This window comes from Phyllopteryx taeniolatus, chromosome 1 (assembly GCF_024500385.1).
Source record: "Phyllopteryx taeniolatus isolate TA_2022b chromosome 1, UOR_Ptae_1.2, whole genome shotgun sequence".
NCBI classification, from domain to species: Eukaryota; Metazoa; Chordata; class Actinopteri; order Syngnathiformes; family Syngnathidae; genus Phyllopteryx; species Phyllopteryx taeniolatus.
In genome coordinates, this window is record NC_084502.1 from 1,223,269 (window position 1) to 1,229,939 (window position 6,671).

The 6,671-nt window shown below is 43.1% G+C and overlaps 1 long non-coding RNA gene across 1 annotated transcript; it reads left to right on the forward strand.

Moving 5' to 3' along the window:
- The first annotated feature begins 394 nt into the window (after positions 1-394).
- LOC133482646 (uncharacterized) lies at positions 395-4,627 on the forward strand. The gene is made up of 3 exons (XR_009789869.1): positions 395-457; positions 1,482-1,607; positions 4,200-4,627. It is a non-coding gene; the product is annotated as an uncharacterized LOC133482646 (long non-coding RNA).
- Positions 4,628-6,671: the final 2,044 nt, after the last annotated feature.

Genomic DNA, 6,671 nt, shown 5'->3' on the forward strand with positions numbered 1-6,671 from the left:
ATGTGATGACTTGCAATATTCTCTTTCTACAAAAATATAAAATATACTTTTTAGGAAAATAACTTTGTGTGTCGCTTTGACCTACTGACTACACTACCGTATTTGAACGTCGGTCGCTATGGCGGTACGCGGAGAGCCGAGTATTTTTGGAGGCGGTAGATTTCGTTTGAGAAGCACGAGTTGAAATAAAAAAAAAATTCACACGGAGTGACTTCTTGACATTTTCATCATAAAGATTTTGCCACACCATAAGCTAATAACAATAAAAGGTGTCCTAATATTTCTCAGCTCTGTACGAAAAAAGCTCCTATCTCATATTGTTGGACTCTTATGCTCGGTTCTCCAACCATAAAGATTAGACACCTCCACAAGTTGGTCTAAAGTCCAAAGGTCACACGTATGTGGCTAACAAGACCCGCGGCAGACGACAAGCTTCACTCCCGAGCGAGCGCACGAGGTGAGTGTGAGCCACAAACTGATTTTCGGGGAGGCTGGTTCCAAACTAGTATACCAACTGTGTGTGGACGGAAAAACAATGTTTGCTGCAGGGTTTTTGTTTGTGTTTGTTATTAAATGAGGGATTCTCCATAGATGGGGAAGGTTTAAACACCTTGAAACAGATATTGAGTGTAAAGAATGAGAAGGCCAGGAGCTGTTGCAAGGTTTGTATTTGGGCAACCAAGTGTGTTTAGACTTTATGTATAACCTACTTTAAAGCCATTTGCCATTCATTTGTATGTATTGGATATTCACTAATTTCCCTGCACAAGAGGCTTTTTCTCTGGTGGGATCCATTCCAAAATATTTTCTTCTACAAAGCTGTCAAGTATTTTTTACTCTGCTGGTTGCAGTTTGACGTTCCAAGAACTGTTTGGAATACTTTCAGCTTCTCATTGTAGTCAAAGTGGCTAACCAAATAATTAGAATGGCCAAAAATACAAAGGAGAAAACACAAATTCATACAGATTGACAGCACCAATCAAAAACAAATCAAAAGATTACGCAGATGTTGGTATACTGTCTTAATATTTGGGTCGATGGAGAGCCTCAGCGCCCTGCCTGGCGAATCTCGCCTTTTCAAGAAGCAACCGAGCACTGATGGAATGTTTTGCTTGCACGAAGATGTTAGCAGATGTTAATGCAGTCAACATGATCTCAATCCAATAGTGCAGCGCTGCTGCTAAAAGGTCCAGTCTGAGCAGACGCGCGAGATCGCTGCAATCTCCGCCCAATTAACGAGATTGTGTCCCGGACACTCGATACACTGAAAGTGGGGCGCTAGAGAAACACTGCATATTCTTTTTTTTTTATTTTTATTTTTGTATTCTTTTGCATTGTTGCAAATGATGTCACCGCTTCAGTCACTGGTGGAAAATAATGTATTCAAAGAAAAACCTACATTTTCATTAAAAAAAAAAACAGGTTTTGTGTTTTACATTAAATTTTTTATTGTAGTTTAACAACCTTTTCTGTATTTTCAGGTGTTGGCTGTGCTTCATAAACAAATGACAATTAGGCCTTTAGCCTAATTAATAATTCATTATTCAGCTTGTGAATTATTTACCTAAATTGATGGCCTTCCTGCATCCCTGGATACAAACAACAAGGTGACAAAAAGATTGAGTGTCTATTATTTTCGGTGCTTTGTTCTATTTGAATGTTGGCTTAATGTTTGAAATGAAGAATACAGTTCAAATGTCTTTCCCTTCGAGTCTTGCTTTCCATCTCTCTCTGCGTCGTCTTCTTGCACACCAGCTATCCTCGCGTCCCCTGTCAAACTCTCCTCTACCAAAATGTCATCACACGTTCAAACCATCTCAATTTGGCCTCAGACCTGCGACGTCTCTCTGACTTTTCCATTTGCAATCCTGTCCATCCTCGTCACTTCCAAAGAGAATCTGCGAATCGTCGTCTTTTCGTCGGTCTTGTGTTCAGGGCTCCAAATGATTCATCGTTGCTGCTCTCACGACAGTCGTGCAAACCTTTCGTTTTTTCCATTTTGGCTGGGACTCTTGTCACACATCATCCCTGATACACCCTGCCTGCATTCTCTTCATATCTTCCCCCCCCCCCCCCACACAGTCCCCATTGCTCTGGACAATTAACCCCCGCAGCACTTGACGACGTGCACGGCTTCCGCCTTTACTCCTTCTAACCTCAATATTCATGTCTTGTTTCGACTCACTTTCATTCCTCTTCTTTGTAGGGCACAACTTCTTGCTCCCTTGCTCTCTCTACAAATTTGCCATCGACAAAGATCACAGTCCATGGTGATTCTTGGCTTGCCTCATCTGTCAGCACGTCTATGGCAAATAAGAAGGGGCTCGGAGACGATCCCTGATGCAGTCCTACCTTCAACTTGAACCAACTGTTACTGCTGCAGTGTAATTAGCTATAGGGATCTCGCAGCAGTACTTTTGTGTCACTGCAAACTTTCTCATGCAAAGCCACAACTCCACCGTTGGCACCTTGTTGAACACTTCCACTTCCAGTTCCCCTAAAACACGATGAAGCTCTTTTGTTCACATCTGTTAACATCTCTTTCTCTCGGTTAGATCTCTTTGTATTCCGCCCTATTGGCTTCTGTTTTTACTGTATTCAATTTCTTCTTTGCATACACTTTCTTCTGTATTCTTTCTTTCTTTCCTCTGTCCAGAAAACCTTCAAAGCACATTCCTACCTGTATCCCAGCAGTTTGCTAATCCTCTGGCAATTCTTTAAGTCCGCTCAGAGACTGTTTCAACATATCCCTGAAGTCATCCATCAATTGGTTCTCCCTTCTGCCTTTGCTTTCATGTTCGTTTTCACTTCCTGTACGCTAGCATCCGATGCCATCAGGCGATGTTCTCGCTAGTCTCCACCTCGGAGTTTCCGATCTCATTCAGATTGCATCTTCTACACAGATCACAATTCCTCCTCTGTTCTTCTCTTTCGAAAAGAAGTCTTCACTAGAACCATTTGCATTCTCTTTGCAAAACCCACCAGCGTCTGTCCTTTTGTGTTTCTTTCTGCTTCTTTCTTCACTACTCATCACTTCTGTTCGTTCCCGTGCCCAACATGCCCACCGAGGTCTCCTCCAATCACCGAGCTCTCCTTCCTACCTGGGAATACTCTCTATTGATCCAACTTACACCTGGATTTCTCTTTTTCTACTAACTCACTGGCAACTTGTGGAGCATAATCACCCACAGCAGTCAACTTCGCACCTTTCATTTCCAGCTTCAGGCGATTGAGCCTGTCAGACACTCATCTGACTCCTACAACGTTCTGGGGTACTCTTTCTTCTGGACCACCTTTTCCCCATTTCTCATTTCATCCACACTGAGGTGTAACAGTTTGAACCTTGCATTCAGGCCTTTGGGAATTGGATGTGATAGTGACGTGTCATTGTCAGTAACAAGGATTCATCCTGTTTTACTGCTGCAGGCTGACAGGAAGTCACTGTTACTGGAAATGAGAGTCACACAAGCGCCACCCAACGGTCAACACACGCTCAAATATCTTTAAATAATGTCTGTCATATTTTTGTATTTGTGTGATGATTGTTTCTACCATCTGCAAAAAAGAAAAACAATGAATATGTACTTCAACCTGTGCTTGTATGAGAAAATGAGACTCCTGGAGCTGAAGATCCAGCACCATATATGTAAACAAGCATGCACCATGATGACCTTTAACCTCAGCAAGCTCAAGCATCGCGTCAGATCCGAGATCGGCCGACTGGAAAGCAGACCAACCCGCAACCAGCTTGTGATTTACTGACAACGTTCCTGCCGCAGACTGAATCTGAATCTGTTCAGCTGGAATGTCAGCTTCTTGCATTTTGAAGCATTAGCCTTGATTTATTTTCCTTTCCCTCATCCAATAATTTTGCTGTCCAATTATTTATTATTATTATTAAAAACTGGACGACACGGTGGTACATTCGGCATGCACGACTGCATCACAGTCAAAGGTTCTGGGTTTGTTCAATCTTTTCAATCATATGTCATCACCTAAAATTCAACACTAAGGCTATTCACTAAATATATCACTGTTTTCTTCTTCTGCTTTTCCTTTGGGCTTGTCCCATTAGTGGTCGCCACAGCCTGTCCTCCTTTTCCATGTGAGCCTATCTCCTGCATCCTCCTCTCGAACACCAACTGTCCTCATGTCTTCCCTCACGACATCCATAAACCTTCTCTTTGGTCTTCCTCTAGCTCTCTTGCCTGGCAGCTCCATCCTCATCATCCTTCTACCAACATGCTCACTATTTCTCCTCTGGACGTGTCCAAACCATCCAAGTCTGCTCTCTCTAACTTTGTCTCCAAAAGATCGAACCTCGGCTGTCCCTCTGATGAGCTCTTTTCCAATGGTATCCAACCTGGTGACTCCGAGAGCATCTAGAGCATCAACATTGTCATGTGCTCTGCTTCCTGTTGTCTCTTCAGTGCCACCGCAGATCACAATGTCATCTGCGAACATCATGGCCTGTAATGGTGGTTTGAGAAAAAACTAAAATATTTTTACTTTGAAAGGTGTGACAATGCATGTCCATCTACCACTTAGCTGCATTATTATTTTTTTTAAAACTTTTTACACGGTTGCAAAGTGATATTCACATCAATACAAAGAGACTTGCAATCAGCTCCAGTATCTTAAACCTGGCTTCTTATTTGTACGGAGCTCACAGCAGGCTGTTGTGTTGCAACACACACACACACACACACACACACTACCCTCTTCTTTGCCTTCATCGAGTTGGTTTCACCCTGGTAGTTTGTAGACAGATCCTTGTGTGTGTGTGTGTGTTTACCTGCCACACAGTGTTTTCATAGAAGCAAACACTTCACTCTGGCCCAGGGGAACCTGCATTTATACATACACCGAAACAACCAACAACAACAAAAAGTCTCACACGCCGACCCTGCGAGGCCTCCCGTTAGTGCCTGCTTAGACATCCCGTCGTGACACTCGGGAGGAAAGGCAGCCCAGCGGAACCGAGCAGAAGCAAACATAAACAAAATAACGCTAGCCAGATGCCAAAACAAGAGCAAAAGAGCAAGCGATGCGAGCGGCACTGCTGGTTGGTCTTAACATCGGATCATCTGGACATTTTGGTTGTTGCTGTTTTTCTTACATTTGAAACAAAAAGCAAGGGTTACGTTTGCGGAAATATTTTGAGAGGGAACGTGACAAGTGACATGCAAATGTGGAACACAAAAGAAAAACGTACTCACTGCACCGTCAGTTCGGTGACGGACGTCTGCAACCTCTGTAGTTGCTAGCTAAACAACTCAGCCTAATGGTTCTCAAACTGGGCTCCTTGGACCCCGGGGGTCCGTGAACAGTAACTTGGGGGTCTGCTAAATAATGTACTAATATTGATTATGTTGTTGGTGTATCCAGAGGCCACTTTTTACCCTGTGTGCCCCTATGGGTGTGGCAAAAAGTGCCCTTGGAGCAGGAAAAAGTGCCCCAAAAGTTCTGTGCCCCCCCTCAACACTATCAAAGGTATTCTGCCGCTGCTGGACGTATCTGACTATTTCTATTCATTATTGTCTGAAAGACTTCCAGGCTTTCAATCACGACAGGACATAATGCCGCGCGAAATGAGGACGTGGACATTAGCTTAGCTTAGCGCCCACGTAGGCACGCCACTCAAAAGGGGCGTGTCCTATCTAGCTATTCACATCTATGGCTGTTGTTTACGGGAGCGCCCGTTGTGTCTCGTCTCTCAAACATTCTATACTGATTTTAGTACAGTATACTTTTGTTTGTTTGTTTGTTTGTTTGTCAAGCCCTTCTGTATGGCATCCAATCGTAACGGAGGTGGGAAAAGGAAGCGCTATTTTCACGGCACGTTCGCCGCATTTTCATTAGCCGATCGCAGCGAAGTTTAGCGGTAAGCGTAGGTCAACTTTAAAACTTTTCAAACATTTGGACATTTATTTACAATAGGTTGGTCGTGTCACGCCACAGAAAAAAAAAAGTGCTCGTATTTAACAGACAAAACAGCTTTAACGGACGACCAGAGCGCTTCCCCGATGAGTCCGTGAAATGGAGGTTCTTTCGATTCCGATACTCACGGGGGGTTTAACAACCTGCTGAATAAACGACCCGCAGTTAGCGCTGAGCAGAGCGTTGCATATCGTCCTCGCCAGAAATATTTTAGAAGTGACCCTAGAGATCTATGTGAACCCTCTCTGTCTCTTAAAGATTTCCGCTCATGTTTCCCTTCATAAGAAACTGATATTATCACACAGCAGCCAGCGCTTGTGGTCCCCATGGAGTCCTTTCCCTTAAACAACCCCCAATAACGATCAGCAAGTTACCGGGCAACAAGGTGTACCCGCTTTCCAACGACACGGAAAAGAGAACTAGCATTCTCATTTTTGGATTTTTGGAAATGAATGAAAATTTGACTCTGCAATGTTGATGCCTTCAAAAACTTGCTGTTGTTGTGGTTGTTTGTTTTGTTGGTTTTGGCCGCCTAACGTCAGCAATTTGTTGTCTGGAAAACTTTTACTTTTACTCCATTAATCTAAAATGAAAAACATATTAGATATTGTTGGATCTAATAAAAAAAAGGTATGAAAGTTCAAAGTTAAGCATATTAAGCATACTTGTTGTGGCTATCACTGATGAAAACTATTATGGTTACTTTCGGTTATCAAATGACAACTTATGGC